The sequence below is a fragment of the Nyctereutes procyonoides genome, unplaced genomic scaffold (assembly GCF_905146905.1).
Source record: "Nyctereutes procyonoides isolate TBG_1078 unplaced genomic scaffold, NYPRO_anot_genome, whole genome shotgun sequence".
Taxonomy (NCBI): domain Eukaryota; kingdom Metazoa; phylum Chordata; class Mammalia; order Carnivora; family Canidae; genus Nyctereutes; species Nyctereutes procyonoides.
Window position 1 is genome coordinate 100,493,924 of NW_026575125.1, and position 16,674 is coordinate 100,510,597.

A 16,674-nucleotide genomic window follows, 5' to 3' on the forward strand; every position below is an offset into this window, starting at 1 on the left:
ATAGTTGCCTCCCTGGAGGAAAAATGGAGGACTGGAGACAGGTGGATAAGAGATAAATGGTTAACTATATAATACTACCATGTTAAAGTTCTTTATCTTATGCATATGGTATTTAAAAATCATTTTTAAATTTACTTTGTATCTTTTATGAAGCAGATATAGAATTTGTTTAGAAGTAGAACTTGCTTTTATGAAGCGAACATTCCATTATTTCTTTCTGGTTAGAAATGTCAGTCTCAGGGAGTCTTTCCATGGTTTCTAAAATGACACTATAATAACACCTAGTCAGAACTAGATAGACTGATCATTTTTAAAAATAGCAACCTTATTTTTTAAGATTTTATTTATTTATTTCGGGGAGAAAGCGAGGGAGCAAGCACAAGTGGGGAGAGGGTCAGAGGAAGAGGGAGAAACAGACTCCACACTTAGCAGGGAGCCCAATGCTGGGCTTGATTCCAGGACCCTGGGATCATGACCTGAGCTGAAGACAGATGCTTAACCCAATGAACCACTCAGGTGCCCCCAAAGTAACAACCTTATATAGATATAGATCACATATTAGATACAACTCAGCTATTTAAATTATACAATTCAGTGATTTTTACTATATTATCAGAGTTATGCAATCATCATCACAAATGGTTTTTAGAATGTTTTCATCATTCTTCCCTGAAATCCTTGTAGCCATTAACAGTTACTCCTGATTCTACTCTCCCCTAGGCCCTGACAACCACTAATATACTTTTTGTCTCTGTAGATTTACCCATTCTGGACATTTCACTTAATAGAATCATAGAATACATGGTCTTCTGGTACTGGCTTCTTTTGCTTAGTATAAGGATTTAGAGATTCATTCATGTTGTAGCATATATCAGTACTTCATTTTTATTGACAAATAATATTCTATTATATGGATATACCACATTTTGTTTATCCATCCATCACTTGATAGACATTGGGGCATTTCTTCATTTTGGCTATTATGCCTATGAATAGCACTGCTATGAACATTCATGTACAAGTTTTTGTGCAGACATATGTTTTGAATTATCTTAGATATATACCTAGGAGTAGAATTCCTGATTTATATCATAATTCTGTTGAACCTTTTGAGAGACTGCCAGACTGTCTTTCAAAGTTATAGAATCATTTTACATTGCAAGATATGAGACATGCATTTTACATAGCAAGATATGAGAATACCAATGTCTCTACATTCTTGGCATTATTTGTTATTATATGTCTATTTGATTATAACCAACCTAGTGGTTGTAGACTGATATATTTCATATATCTTTATATATTCTGGACATTTAGATGAGACCCTTATCAGACAGATAATTTGCAATTTTTTCTCTCATTCTATGGATTGCTTTTCTCTTTTTTTTCCTCTTTTGTTTCAAGTTTTTATTTACATTCCAGTTAGTTAACCTAAAGTCTAATATTAGTTTCAGGTGTAGAATTTAGTGATTCATCACATACAACACCCAGTGCTCATCACAACAAATGCCTTTTTACTTTCTGTTAATGTAGACTTTTTTTCTGCTAATGTAGTAAATTATACTGATTGCTCTTAAATTAATTTTAATGATTAATTTGCTAATTGTGCTTTATAAAAGAGTAAAGAGTATAAGAGATTAAGAGTGCAGACTCTGAACTCATATATACCTGAATTTGGTTCATGATAATAATAGATTCTTTCCTACCAAAAATCTGGAAATAATCTTGCTTATATATCTATCCTTCGTAAATGTTCATCCATCCATAGTCTTTTTTTAATAAATTAATTTTTATTGGTGTTCAGTTTACCAACATACAGAATAACACCCAGTGCTCATCCCGTCAAGTGTCCCCCTCAGTGCCCGTCACCCATTCACCCCCACCCCCCGTCCTCCTCCCCCTCCACCACCCCTAGTTCATTTCCCAGAGTTAGAAGTCTTTATGCTCTGTCTCCTTTTCTGATATTTCCCACACATTTCTTCTCCCTTCCCTTATATTCCCTTTCACTATAATTCATATTCCCCAAATGAATGAGAACATACACTGTTTGTCCTTCTCTGATTGACTTACTTCACTCAGCATAATACCCTCCAGTTCCATCCACGTTGAAGCAAATGGTCTTAAGGGAAATCTTTATTATTCTAAGCCAGTCTTAGTGACTTGATACATATTGTCATTGACTGCTGAGAGTGAGGATGTGGCAGTTTTTATTATTTTAACATGCCGTAAAATGTACTCATTTAAAGTGTACAATTCATTGATTTTTAGTATATTCACAGTTGTGTGATTATCACCACAATATACTTTTAGTACATTCTCACCACTCTAAAAAGAAATCCTGTATGCATTTGTCAATCCCAATTCTGTCTCCTTCACTTCTCAGTCTTTAGTAACAATGAATTTACTTTCTGTCTCTATAGATTTACTTATTGTGGACATTTCATATAAGTGAAATTGTACAATACACAGTTTTTTCTATCTGGTTCCTTTCATTTAGTGTGATGCTTTCAAGATTCAGCTACGGTGTAGCATGTATTACTACTTCCATTCTTCTTAAAACTGAATTTTATTGGGGCAGCCCCGGTGGCTCAGCAGTTTAGTGTCTGCCTTCGGCCCAAGGCGTGATCCTGGAGTTCTGGATCGAGTCCTTCACTGGATTCCCTGCATGGAGCCTGCTTCTCCCTCTACCTGTGTCTCTGCCTCTCTCTGTGTGTCTCTCATGAATAAATAAATAAAATATTTTTAAAAACTTAATATTATTGCATTGCATGTATATACTACATTTTGATTATTCATTATGCATTGAAAGACACTTGGATAGTTTTGTCTTTTGGGCCTTTATAGATAATATTTCTATGAAACTTAATGTACAAGTTTTTGTGTGGACATAGATTTTCATTTTTCTGTATTGACTTAGAAATGCTGGATCATATGGTAACTCTATGTTTAACCTATTGAGAAACTATTTTTTAAGATATTATTTATTTATTCATGAGACACAGGCAGAGGGAGAAGCAGGCTCCACACAGGGAGCCCCACATGGGACTCCATCCGTGGTCTCCAGGATCACAGCCGGGCCAAAGGTGGCGCTAAACCGCTGCGCCACCCGGGCTGACCAAGAAACTGTTTTTCACAGTGACTACACAATTTTTACATTCCCACCAGCAGTTCATGAAGTTTCCAATTTCTCCACATCCTTGCCAATAAACTGATTGTTAAAGGAAGTAACAAGGCCTTGACACAAAGGAAAGTCATGAGAAAAAGAAGTGGTGAGGGGATCAGGAAGCAGACAAAAAAAGATAGGAAGGCTGGTGGTTTCAAAGAAACCAAGACTTCAAGAAGTTTAGATATTAAGTCTGTCTAGATTCAAAATCCCTGCTCTTTCCACTGTATTATTTCTATATGAGAAACAGAAGATGGAAATGAGGGAAACGTGAGGTTAGAGAATAAAGATAAGAAAATGACTAATAAGATTATCCTTTCTCTATTGATACAGACATAACAAAGCCCTCATTAGGCACTGGACATGGGAAATTATATATGACCCTTGAAAACGGATGATTCATCCTTTATCCTGGTTTGAAGCTATGTTCTCCCACCTGCTACTACCTTGCCACTATCACCCAATTAAGGTACAAAGGAGTAGCAACATGTCATCCAAGATCCCATTTCTCCCTGCTTGGAATTTCCCACTCATATGAGCTCTACGTTTTGGAAAATGCCTTGCTTCTATTCCTGGATCCTGAGACTAGAACATCACAGGCTTAATGTTGATAGATAGTACACATGGTATTTGTGTCTTATAAGTAAGGAAGTGGAGGTTATACCCTTCAGTTAAGAAGTATTTTAATTCCATGACCCACTGGATCTTTTTCATAGAACTGAGTTGTAAAGTTTCCCAAAGTTTTCTCCTGTTAGTAGTCAATGTTACTGCTTCTTGTTTTCTCCACTGTGTAAATAAAGACCTACTGCTTGGAATTTTTCCTTAGGTGTATGTTTTGCTAGTAGTTGTTATTTTTTTCATGAAATACCTTTTGTGTAACATTATCTTACTGAGTTCCCAACTGAGTTCCCACAATTATCCAGAAAGAAAGAACCTGTGATTACCTCTGGGTTAAATATGAGGAAACTGAGGCTATATTGTCTTTGGCTGGATCAGAAGATTAAGTTAAAGATAAGAATATATTGTTGGACAAACCAAAGAACTCTCACCTCTCAAGAGAATACATATTGGAGGTGCGTGGAAGGAAGGGTGTGTAGGTGTACGGTGTTAGCAATGCTGGCAATTATCAAGTAGAATGGAAACAGCCACTTATCCAGATGGTTTAGACTAATGATTCCCAGCATGCTCCATGTTATGACACACTAATTTTTTCTAATTTTACTAATTCCCCAAAGCAATATGTGGGTTCTTAAAAGTAATTAAAGTAGAATTAAATATTATGCTAATTAAACATTGCTTTAAATGAATTTTAAATTATGTGAATTGGTTTTACCCCTTGGGATAACTGTAAATTGTCTATCCTCATTTTGTGACAACTCAGAGTATTATTAGGAACTGAAACTAGAGGGCTGAACCAGGATATGTATCAGATCCCTGAGTTTGTATCTTTGGAAGTCTGTGCCAGATGTCTTTTGGGAACAATGGAAAGAAATTCCAGTGTGCTGGCAAAGTTCCTTCTAAGCATAGCTGATACTCCTCAGATTTGCCTTTATTTTAACCCTTTTCTTTGGACTACTCCTACTCCTCAGTGCTATTGTTATAGTAAGGAAACTGGCTAGTCATCTTCGCTGGGGACAGTTCCCATTTATCTCTCTGTCCTGCTTATATTTCTCCATTCACCGTGTGCATGGCCAGGGTCTCGTCCAGTCCAACCAGTGTTCCCAGCACGAGGGGGGCCATCAACTAGTGAAGTACTAGTGAAGTTAGTAGTGAAGTTACCAACCTGTACATTCTACCTTCTCTTCTGCAATTTCCACTACTGACCATTTCTGTGATATTCCTCCTTTGGTCAAGCTGGTAGGCTTTCTTCCTCCTGTGACTTGGATGCCTTTAATTCCCTCTGCACTGCATCCATAAACATTCATCATCCTTACCATCCTTAGAAGGCTCCAGGGCAAGCACAAGACTTTCTTACACTGGCCTCCCACTTTATTGCTCTCAGCCTAAGTTATAGAACTAGGACTCTTACCTGCTTTCCCACTTCCATCCATCAGATGCACGCCCACTGAGTTGACACAGGCTGTTTCACTGATCTACACCAAGATATTATGCACATTAAACTCCAAAATCTGGGGCAGCCTGGGTGGCTCAGTGGTTTAGCGCCACCTGCAGCCCAGGCCGTGATCCTGGAGACCCGGGATCCAGTCCCACATAGGGCTCCCTGCATGGAGCCTGTTTCTCCCTCTGCCTTTCTCTCTCTCATAAATAAATAAAATATTTAAAAAAAATAAACTCCAAAATCTGAGAGAAAATTTCTGGTAAATTCTTTCAGAATATCAGCCCTTTCTTTTTTCTACCTGTTCAAATGAAAGTTTCATTTAAAGCCTTTGTGTTCACATGAAGATAATTCTTCCCAATAACTTCATTTAGTCTAGGCTTTTATTTATGCATTTAACAAAATGCAGTCAGATTCCAAACTGTGTATTTTATTTCTTGCTTTGAGCACATTGATAGAAACTATTGTTAGCTGTATGTTCTTTCTATCAGTCCTCTCAAAGTTCTTTGTTAACTTGAAACCATAAAAGCCCTAGAGGAGAACACAGTCAATAACCCCTTTAACATCGGCCATAGCAACTTATTCCTAGATATGTCTTCTGAGGGAAGGGAAACAAAAGCAAAAATAATCTATTGAGACTACATCAAACTAAAAAGCTTCTGCACAGTGAAGGAAACAATCAACAAAACTAAAAGGTAACCTATGGAATGGAAGAAGATATTTGCAAATGGTATAGCTGATAAAGTGTTAGTATCCAAAATCTATAAAGAACTTATAAAAACACCCAAAAAAAGAATAATCCAATTTAAAACTGGGCAGAAAACATGAATAGACATTTTTCCATCCAGATGGCAAACAGACACATAAAAAGGTGTTCAACATTACTTATCCTCAGGGAAATGCAAATCAAAATTACAATGAGATACCACCTCACATCTGTCAGATTGGCTAAAATCAAAAACACAAGATACAAGAAGTGTTGGTGAGGATGTGGGGATATGGGGAACCCTCTTGCATTGTTGGTGGGGGTACAAACTAGTGCAGCCATTATGGAAAACATATAGAGGTTCCTCAAAAACTTAAAAATACAACTACTCTACAATCCAGCAATCCTACTAGTAGGTATTTACCCAAAACATACAAAAATACCAATTCAAAGGGATATATTCACCCCTACATTTATAGCAACATTATCTGCAATAGCCAAGTTACGGAAACTGTCCATTAACTGATGAGTGGATAAAAAAGAGGTGAATCTTGAAATCTTGCCATTTGTAATGATATGGATGGAGCTAGAGTATAATGCTAAATGAAATAAGTCAGTCAGAGAAAGACAAATACCATATGATTTCACTCATATGTGGAATTTAAGAAACAAAGCAAGTGAGAATAGGGAAAATAAGAGAGAGGTAAACCAAGAAACAGACTCTTAACCATAGAGAACAAACTGTTACCAGAGGGGATGTGAGTGGGGGAATGGGTGAAATAGGTGATGGGGATTAAGAAGGGCACTTGTGATGAGCATTAGGTGATATATGGAAGTGTTGAATCATTATATTGTATACCTGAAACTAATATTACACTGTATGTTAACTAATTTAAATAAAAACTTAAAAAATAGTCATGAGAGTTCATCCATACACTGTGGTATTATGGAACCATTAGACTCGAGGAAGAATGCTTATTGACATACATATTTTTCTAATGTAGTTTTAAGTGAAAAGAACATGGTAGAAAATAGTATTAAATTATTATTCTACTACAAATACAGTTATACACACATAGAGACACATGCATGTATTAAAAAACGTAAGACTAAAAGGATATATACCAAAGGGTTAGTGGTTATCTCCAGGTGCTGATTTATATATTCCTCTAACTTCTCAATTTATTAATAATGAATATGCAATTCTTTTATAATCAGTATAAAAGAAATATCAGAGTCAATTAGTTATCAGGGTCAACTAGCATTTGTGGAAAAGATGGCAATTCTTACTGAAATCAACACCTTTATTGTTTTGAATTGAGGTTACATTTTTTAAAGTAGGAACTTATTTCTAAAGTTAAAACATAAGTCAGTAGGATGTTACTGAGTTTGAAAGAATCATTTTACATACCACTTTTCAGGAAAATATAGAGGGAAATCCATTTCTATTTGACTTTTTCTTTAAGTGCTTAAACATTTTCTTCTCTGAGGCCTATATTTTATGCTCCCCAAGAGAAAGGGTTTTTAATTCCTTTGGCATCTCCCACCTCTGTCCCCATTCTCTACTCTATATTGCTATACTGCCTGACTAGAATCAGTAGAATCAGTTTGTACACACCATGTGCACTCATAAAATATTTGTTGATGGACTTGCTTATTTCTATTCTCCAATAATCCCAGCCTAGCCATGTTCTCAGAATTGTACAAAATAGATTCAGCCTTTTCTACTGCCACTGCTTAATGCTCTGGGTCCCTGAATTCCATTCATGCAACGTGAGATGGGCCTCAGCTAGTTCCAACTTATGGAATGCCTCCCCTTGTAGGGATTGCATGTTTATTCCAACCAGTCTCTTACAGAGGTTTGACCAGCAAGTCATTCAATATCCAGGAGGCTGGACTGGGACAGTCCTTGAATAAGATACCCCTGACCAGGTCTCTGCATGAAGCCCAAGTGACTGACAAAATTGTCAGTTCTAAGCCAAAGGAGTCCCAAGATATCCCTGTTGTGGACAATACCCAGGAACCAGACAGACAGCTGGATTGTGCTGCTCAGCCTTTGGGTTTGTAGGATATTGTCACTGCCCTCCCTCTGTTCCCCTACCCTGAGAACTAGCTACCCTCCAGGGTCTACATTTGACCAAGCCCCCAGACGCAGCCCAATGATCTGCTCTGGCCAAGTTCAATGAGGCTGAGGACTATCTCATCAGGATCCTTCAGTCAGAGAGCCCAAGATCAGATGCTGCTTTGAGCACCACCACCTAGAGCAGTACCCAGGAGGCATACCCAGCCCAGAGTAGCTGAAGAAGCCCACTCCCCAAGTAAAACTGACTGCAACCCATCCTAAGTGTGATGGGGATGGAGGGTGTGGAGATGTGCTGAGAGCTCCCTGAATAGCAGGGCTCAGTTTCTCTAACAGATGCAGAAAAAGGTCAATGATTATTCTCTTGTAACACTAGAAGAGACAGTGTTGCTGCCTTAACTTGTAGATGCTGTCCTCTACTCACCATCTCTCATCCCCTCACTCGGAGAGGCCTTGATCCCTCTTAAAGGGCTGGCCTAGGCTCCACTGCTTTCAAGTCTTGTTCTGACTTCAAGTCCTTGTGAACGTCCATGACTCTAACTCCTAGTACTGGGGCAGCAGTATTGAGATGGGGGCACCAGAGTTTGTTTTGGATAGTCTTTCTCATTAGCCAGAAATGACTATTTATAAGATAATGAGGATATCCTCTTGAAAGCCTGTGAGAGAAGCAGCAGAACTAGATGTGAGGTCTCCAGTGCTGAATTTGATAGTCCTGTGGCTGTATGGTAAGGTCTAATGCCAACTTCAATGGGTCCTGAGTCTGTAGAAGTAAAAAACTCTAAATTCTACCAGTGACAACTGACTGGGCTCTCTCAGTTTGTACAAATCTAGTGGAGTTCCTCTTAAGCCAGAGAAGTCACTGGAGACTCAAATCTGATTATATGCTGTGTAAACTGGGCAAATACAATTTGGAGCACAGGACTGCAGAAGATCTAGGGCAAACAAAACCTAATGCCTGTATTGGATATCTGAAAAATGTGGAATCCTAGAATCAGAAAATGATACTAAAAATGTTATTGAGTATATACTATGCCTGAACACCATTCTGACCAAGTGCATGCATCACCTCATATAAACCTCACAGCAATCTTAGGAGATAGATAATCTTGTTATCCCTATTGTATAGGTGAAGAAACTGAGATGCAGAAAAGGTAAGTAAGTAACTTGTCTAAGGTCAAAAAGTTAGGAAGTGAGAGAGGTGAGTCTCAAAGTATGACAGTCTGATTCAGAGCTTGTACTCTTAACCACTACACTATACTGCCAGATAAAGAGGAAAGAAATCCCTCTCTCTAAGTAGAACTGGCTTCATAGACATGTGATCAGTGCAATAGTACAGGGCCTGAGCTCAGAATGGCCTTGTACTTGGGGTTTATTGTCACTGTATTAAATTTTTAATAATTTGAATTTGTGCTTTGTTAACTGAAATCCAAAAATGTGATAAAATAATTGACTATGCACCGGGAGCTTGAAGTCTGCTAGCACAGAGTCACATCTTTCACTGCCTCTCCACTTCCCTGGGACAGATTCCTGGCTACTCACTCCCTTGCCCCTTAGTACCAAGGAAACCCATCCAGCCTCTTTCTGTCTCACCTAGTGACTGCTGCAAGCCTTCATTCTCAGGGGCCTGAGCAAGAGCCTTGGGAGGATTGGAGTTAGGCACATGTGCCCTGCAATATCTTTGGGTTGGTTGCAGTAATAGCCATCCTGGCCCTAGGGTAGTGCCATGGTGCATTTGGCATATCACTCAGCAGTACTCCTTGCCCACCCTGATCTAGGTACCTAGTGCATCCTCATGCAGAGGTTGCCATAACCATGGTGGCCACCTGTCCTCCATGGGTTGAAACAACTAACCCTTGGGAAAGGGACATGCCTGGCTCTATTTACTCTTGACCAAGGTACAATGCATCTGTCCAGCAGTTTGTGGGAGAGGGAAACTTGCCAGGTGACCATACACATGTGCATTGAGTCAAAGGGTGGAGTCACTGGGCACCTATGTGGGGCTGTACTTGCCCCACAGGTATCCTTGTGCCTGAGAGGGTGTGATATTAAATAGAAAATTTAAAGCAATGGAATATTACTCAGCCACTAGAAACGATGAATACCCACCATTTGCTTCAATGTGGAAAGAACTGGAGGATGTTATGCTGCGTGAAGTAAGTCAATCGGAGAAGGACAAACTATATATGGTTTCATTCATTCGAGGAATATAAAAAATAGTGAAAGGGATTAAAGGGGAAAGGAGAGAAAATGAGTGGGAAATATCAGAAAGGGTGACAGAACATGAAAGACTCCTAACTCTGGGAAACAAACAAGGGGTAGTGGAAGGGGAGGTGGGCGGGGGGATGAGGTGACTGGGTGATGGGCACTGAGGGGGGCATGTGACAGGATGAGCACTGGGTGCTATACTATATGTTGACAAATCGAACTCCAATTAAAAAAATATACAAAGGGGGTCAGGGGCAAGATGGCGGAAGAGCAGGGTCCCCAAATCACCTGTCCGCACCAAATTACCTAGATAACCTTCAAATCATCCTGAAAATCTACGAATTCGGCCTGAGATGTAAAGAGAGACCAGCTGGAATGCTACAGTGAGAAGAGTTGGCGCTTCTATCCAGGTAGGAAGACGGGGAAAAAGAAATAAAGGAACAAAAGGCCTCCGAGGGGGAGGGGCCCCGCGAGGAGCCGGGCTGAGGCCGGGGCGAGTGTCCCCAGGACAGGAGAGCCCCGTCCCGGAGAAGCAGGAGCTGCACCAACCTTCCCGGGGGAAAGGGGCTCGCAGGGAGTTAGAGCAGGACCCAGGAGGGCGGGGATGCCCTCGGGCTCCCTGGGACACTAACAGACACCTGCGCCCCGGGAGAGTGCGCCGAGCTCCCTAAGGGCTGCAGCGCGCACCGGAGCAGCTCGGAGGGGCTCGGGCGGCGGCTCCGTGGAGGGGGCTGCGGGGCGTGAGCGCGAATCCAACAGCGCAGGCGCCGGAGCACAGGGCGCCGGGACACAGCCCAGGATCCGGCCTCCCCCGGGACAGGCAGAGGCCGGGAGGGCCCAGGACAGCGAGGACGCTCCTGCCCCGAGCTGAGCAGATCAGCGGCCCCGCCCCGGAGCCTCCAGGCCCTGCAGATGGAGAGCCCCGTAGTTCCTGCGGAAGCTGAATCCAGGCTTCCAGAGTTGCCATAGCAACTGCGGTTGTTCCTCCCGGGGCCCCACGGGGTAAACAACCCCCGCTGAGCCCTGCAGCAGGCAGGGGCAGAGCAGCTCCCCCAAGTGCTAACACCTGAAAATCAGCACAGCAGGCCCCTCCCCCAGAAGACCAGCTAGACGGACCAGTGATACTCCCCCGTGTCCCAATACAACTTGTTTTTGGCCACTCTGCACTGAGCAAAATGACTAGAAGGAAAACCTCACCTCAAAAGAAAGAATCAGAAACAGCCCTCTCTCCCACAGAGTTACAAAATCTGGATTACACTTCAATGTCAGAAAGCCAATTCAGAAGCACTATTCTACAGCTACTGGTGGCTCTAGAAAAAAGCATTAAGGACTCACGAGACTTCATGACTGCAGAATTTAGATCCAATCAGGCAGAAATTAAAAATCAATTGAATGAGATGCAATCCAAACTAGAAGTCCTAACGACGAGGGTTAACGAGGTGAAAGAACGAGTGAGTGACATAGAAGACAAGTTAATGGCAAAGAGGGAAACTGAGGAAAAAAGAGACAATCAATTAAGGGACCATGAAGACAGATTAAGGGAAATAAATGACAACCTAAGGAAGAAAAACCTACGCTTAATTGGGGTTCCCGAGGGCACCGAAAGGGACAGAGGGCCAGAATATGTATTTGAACAAATCCTAGCTGAAAACTTTCCCAATCTGGGAAGGGAAACAGGCATTCAGATCCAGGAAATAGAGAGATCCCCCCCTAAAATCAATAAAAACCGTTCAACACCTCGACATCTAATAGTGAAGCTTGCAAATTCCAAAGATAAAGAGAAGATCCTTAAAGCAGCAAGAGACAAGAAGTCCCTGACTTTCATGGGGAGGAATATTAGGGTAACAGCAGACCTCTCCACAGAGACCTGGCAGGCCAGAAAGGGCTGGCAGGATGTATTCAGGGTCCTAAATGAGAAGAACATGCAACCAAGAATACTTTATCCAGCAAGGCTCTCATTCAAAATGGAAGGAGAGATAAAGAGCTTCCAAGACAGGCAGGAACTGAAAGAACATGTGACCTCCAAACCAGCTCTGCAAGAAATTTTAAGAGGGACTCTTAAAACTCCCCTTTAAGAAGAAGTTCAGTGGAACAATCCACAAAAACAAGGACTAAATAGATATCATGATGACACTAAACTCATATCTGTCAATAGTAACTCTGAACGTGAATGGGCTTAATGACCCCATCAAAAGGCGCAGGGTTTCAGACTGGATAAAAAAAGCAGGACCCATCTATTTGCTGTCTACAAGAGACTCATTTTAGACAGAAGGACACCTACAACCTGAAAATAAAAGGTTGGAGAACCATTTACCATTCAAATGGTTCTCAAAATATACCCTAAAAACTATAGAACACTTCTGAAAGAAATTGAGGAAGACACAAAGAGATGGAAAAATATTCCATGCTCATGGATTGGCAGAATTAATATTGTGAAAATGTCAATGTTACCCAGGGCAATTTACACGTATAATGCAATCCCTATCAAAATACCATGGACTTTCTTCAGAGACTTAGAACAAATTATTTTAAGATTTGTGTGGAATCAGAAAAGACCCCAAACAGCCAGGGGAATTTTAAAAAAGAAAACCATATCTGGGGGCATCACAATGCCAGATTTCAGGTTGTACTACAAAGCTGTGTTCATCAAGACAGTGTGGTACTGGCACAAAAACAGACATATAGATCAATGGAACAGAACAGAGAACCCAGAAGTGGACCCTGAACTTTATGGTCAACTAATATACGATAAAGGAGGAAAGACGATCCACTGGAAGAAAGACAGTCTCTTCAATAAATGGTGCTGGGAAAATTGGACATCCACATGCAGAAGAATGAAACTGGACCACTCTCTTGCACCATACACAAAGATAAACTCAAAATAGATGAAAGATCTAAATGTGAGACAAGATTCCATCAAAATCCCAGAGGAGAACTCAGGCAACACCCTTTTTGAACTTGGCCACAGTAACCGGAGAAGGACAAACAGTGTATGTTCTCATTCATTTGGGGAATATGAATAATAGTGAAAGGGAATATAAGGGAAGGGAGAAGAAATGTGTGAGAAATATCAGAAAGGAGACAGAACATAAAGACTTCTAACTCTGGGAAATGAACTAGGGGTGGTGGAGGGGGAGGAGGGCGGGGGGTGGGGGTGAATGGGTGATGGGCACTGAGGGGACACTTGACGGGATGAGCACTGGGTGTTATTCTGTATGTTGGTAAATTGAACACCAATAAAAATTAATTTATAAAATTAAAAAAAATAAAGTAAAATAAATCTTAAAAAAATATACAAAAAAATAAAGCATCATGACAGATTGAGAGAAAGACTGCAGTAGAAAATAAAAAAACTTTATATTTGAGTATCCTAAATGGCACTCTTCTCTGCTTTTTAAATACAGGACTTCACATTTACATTTTGCACTGGACTCACAAATTATTTGGCCACAAATTATTATTACAGTCCTGACTGTACGAACTGGCTATTATTAAAGTGTTTTGGTATCCCCTGAGCTCCACCGTTTCTTATGTGGAAATTATGAAATATTATGAGGTTGTTGCTCTCTCTAGTCTTACTTGAGCTATTCAGAGGATAGGAGACATTGCTACTTCCCAAGGAGATAGATGTTAGGTCAATGTGTACTATTTAGTCTAGTCTAATGAGGCCCATTTCATCCCACCCTCTCAACTGTGTTAAGTATCTTATATCATTAGAGAGGCTTAAGAAAATGTGATAAGAGATTATATTCTGGGGTTTGAATCAGGAGACCTGAATTCTAAATCTGCCTCTGCCACTGACTAGTGGAATGATTTCCAGAATATTGCTCTCCCTTGGGAATACTGTTTCCTCGTATGTGAAAAGAAGTTTTGATTAACTTAGTGTTTGCAGATTGTTGTTGAGGTTTTAGAGAGGTGTTTCACAGAGGGAGAAGTGAGAGCTCGGCAGCAGAATTATAGGTGGCTTACACAGATTCCAGCTAAGCATGTTCTACTTTGGTGTTTTATATATTTTTGTCCTACATTGAAATTCACTTAAAGAAATAATTTCAATGCTTAAAAATTAAAAATCATCATTCTCAAAGATCGCTATGAGCCTTTCTTCCTCTGATTTCTGATTCTAAGACTCTTTAAACCTCAAATCCTACAAAAGGGATCATCTTTCTTCCAGGAAGCATCTGCCATGTGCTCAGTTGGACCCATTACCAGAGAAGGACAGGAATCAAGGGAGAACAAGGGGTTGGAGGGCAAGCACCTGGGTATAGAGAGCTGAAAGACAAGGACAATAAAGAATAGATTCGGGCTGTGGATTGAATGTCAACAAGAAACATCTGCAAAAGCAGGAGATTCAGGTAGGTGGTCATGCCCCAGGAGGTAAGATTTTCTACCTTTCCTCCATTACACAAAGGATATAACAATACTTGGAAAAAAATTAACTGAATAAGTAAAAATGTTAGTTGTGAAGAAATCTTAGCTCTATTAACATTTTTTAAGCCTTTACTGGGTACTAGACTCTGCTAGATCTAGGGTGGGAGATGAAATGTTAACCACATATGGTTCCATCCTTCTGAAAGATTTAAGTGTATGTGAGCAAAACAGAAATTCTGAAAAATGCAGAGGATTTTTATCATAAGGCCAAGTGTCATAATGTTACAAAGAGTTGCAATACACAGTGGGAAAACAGACTATGAATCCTCACTTCCATCTGAAACATCAGGAAAAGTTATCCAGAAAAGAAGATGGGATTTAAGTTTGGACTTTAAAAAATGGATAGGACTAAGACGGACAAGATAGGGAGAGCTTTGCATGCCAAGTTATAACAGTTTGAAATTTATCTTATAGACAAAGAGAAACATGGAAAAGTTTTAAGCAGTATGGAGAGTGGAAGGCTGACCTGGTTAAATTTACATTTAACCTACTGTGGTCATTATGTGAAAAGCAGATTTAATTGAATCCAGGTAGATTCAGGGAGAAAGGATAAAAGATTATTATGCTAATCTAGGCAAAAAAGGAGTATATCATGAACTAGGACAATGGCAGTGAAGAAGAAACTACTTTAAAAGGCATTTGGGAGGTAGAATTGGCAGGATTTGGCAATTGATTGAATGTAGGGAGGTGAAGGAGAGGAAATTGTCAGAGATTAACTTTAGGTTTGGGGTTTAAAACTAGGTTGTGCCATTCACTTACATAGGGAACAGGGGGAAAGGAAGGGCAGGTTTAAAAGAGTTCAGTTTTTTTTGAACATTAAGTTTGAAGTGCCTGAGGAACTTTCAAGTGTAGTTTCCAGCTGGTAGTTGGATATAAGGATCTGGAGCTCTAGGGGCTTTAGTTTTACCTGGTAGTAAACCACACTGCCTCGCAACTGGGGCTGAATCTTTGGCAGATGGCTAGTAAGGCTAGAAATTTTTGGAGAATAGAGGCAGAAACAAAGCTACCTTAGGGCCCAAAGATTGTGTCTGACCTAGATGTAAATAAATACTACTTTCTGTTTCTCCTTGCAGCTTTAGCCAATTTGATTCCCCTAACTAGTTGTTTGATATTGGTCTCTTTCTTTTCTCAAGGCTTTGGTTTCCTCAACTATAAGAATAAGATATTAAGTTTTATTGTCTTCAGGTATAGAATGATATGCTTTTATAGATAGCTTGTTGTTCAATATATTTAGACAAGATAGTATTATCCACAAATTTCATGTGCCTTGTCAAATTCTGAGGGCTAGCCATAGACTAATTAATTAATTGGAGTTTTACTCATCCTTGTGTTTCCTGTTGGAAGTATATTCAAGATACCAATGGGCTTGGCTCCTTTATAATTTGCATACAAATAGTCCATTTAGTATTTACATATAAAAGAAATTGTTGGTGTAATTCAGGCCTAGAGTTCCCACTAATCAATGGTCCATTGTCCCTTACAAAGAATCTTTCAAATCTACTCTAATTAGCAAACTCAATCTGTTGTTTGGCTGAATATTATTATCTTTAAGATTTATCCTTATAAATCTCAATAATTGCACATGTGAATACATATATAAGTTCACATTTTATAGCCTCACAGTGGCAGTGATGGCACAGCATTTGGAAAACATACATCCAGGAATCTTATGAATCCTTATGAAAGATATGGACTGAACTTAATTCAGCCTGAGATATACCAAGTAAATCCTCCATGTAAGCACATGAATGGTAAAGCAAAGGTATATGAATCTCAGTTGCCATTCATGTTCTCTTCTACATTTTATAGTCAAATTATGCTATTTTCTAATGTTATTATGGAATTATTTAAACTTATGACTAGCATTATACCAGCTCACAACTCAGATTGACATATTCATACTCACATACACATTTCCCTCTTTTAAAACATTTCTTAACACACAGTTGCTTCAGAAAATACACGTTAGTTTGTCCATATAATTTCCTATTGTGTTGTTTATCTAAACAACTATTCTAAACACTTAGCCAGAGCAA